We start from the raw sequence: 1,424 nt of genomic DNA on the forward strand, positions 1-1,424 counted from the left end.
CAAGAGAAACCACGCATCTCAATGAATTTCTACTGAAAAACAGCAGTGCAAACCAACGCTTCCTCACAACTGAGTTTTCCAGTGTTGAAGAGGAAACACAGGTTCCCTGCTACATGTTAAGCTGTGATAAAACACAGCCCGGCAAAGAGAGGTGTCTTTACCTTTATTCGAGTATTTGGTCCTAGACGCTTTGCTGGTACCAAGAAAACACGCTGGTGATAGACCAAAGAAGAAGGAAAAGAGCACCACCGTGCATTGGCCGGGAATCGAACCCGGGTCTCCCGCGTGGGAGGCGAGAATTCTACCACTGAACCACCAATGCTTTCCTAAGGTTCCCCCTGACAACACAATAAAAAAAGGTAAAAGAATCCACCCGTCCATCTGTTTTCATTGACTGACAGAAATGTAACTCACTGTCTCTACAATTTTGTAAATACATTATCTTTTGTATTTCCCAGTGTTGAGTGAAAAGGCCCAGGTCCTCTCACGCGTCAACCTGGGCCAGGTTTGCCCCTCGAGGAGTTTTGAGGAATTGGCCTACTGAATTCCTTCAACCTCTACCTGCCATGACCTTGAAGTTTCAGCTCATTCGAAGGGAAATGCTAAAGCAGTTCAAACTCATGCCTCTGCAAAGCCTGCTTTGAAGTTTACCAGACCTCAGTAAGGATACCACCGAAGTCCAGCTTGGTGAAGCAACGCGTTTGTCAGGGTTACAGGAATGTGGGAGAGGGTGACACTCGCGAAAGCTAGAAGCCAGGAGGAGTTCACTCTCTGTAGAACGTCCTGTGTCTTAAGGAGTCAGCATGGAATGCTCAACCAGGAGGAAATCGCTACATCACTCAAAGTGCAGAGGGGTGCACAGTCACCCGCCCGCAGACAGTGTGCCTCGTGTTCTGAACGGAGACTTCACCGCACTTCAAAGCCTTCCAACAACCGCAGTTGCTTTCTGTAGTGCCCAAGGAAGACCGGCCAGAGAGACCTCTTAGATTTCCGCCATGCTGCCTGTTCAGGGAGAAGAAGACCTTGATAGTTCCAGTGATTTCCCCTCTGCCTCTCCTGTCTCTACAAAGCCTGACTTCCTTTCAGCAGTTGTTGAGAATGATCCAGTGCCAGTGTTTGCTTCCCTGCGGGGAGTGGGATGGAAACCAAGATGCAGCCGCGGGGGAGCCGCTGGTGAGCGTTTCTGCCCCGCATTCATGGGGGAGCCGCTGGTGAGCGTTTCTGCCCCGCATTCATGGGGGAGTCGCTGGTGAGCGTTTCTGCCCAGCATTCATGGGGGAGCCGCTGGTGAGCGTTTCTGCCCAGCATTCCTCATCTACCTCTCTACAGGTTGACAGGTGTCCAGGGTCTCAGAACCAAGCAGTTCCTACGGAAGCCCACTTAGCTCAGTCTCACACAATGCACGGCTGCAGAGCAGCTGGAGC

At 51.2% G+C, this 1,424-nt stretch overlaps 1 non-coding gene across 1 annotated transcript; it reads right to left on the minus strand.

The window, feature by feature from the left end:
* Nucleotides 1–251: 251 nt before the first annotated feature.
* Trnag-ccc (transfer RNA glycine (anticodon CCC)) lies at nt 252–322 on the minus strand. The gene has a single exon. It is a non-coding gene; the product is annotated as a tRNA-Gly (tRNA).
* Between the last annotated feature and the right edge of the window lie 1,102 nt (nt 323–1,424).

This window comes from Peromyscus californicus, unplaced genomic scaffold (genome assembly GCF_007827085.1).
Source record: "Peromyscus californicus insignis strain IS unplaced genomic scaffold, ASM782708v3 Scaffold_9__1_contigs__length_137607984, whole genome shotgun sequence".
NCBI lineage: Eukaryota > Metazoa > Chordata > Mammalia > Rodentia > Cricetidae > Peromyscus > Peromyscus californicus.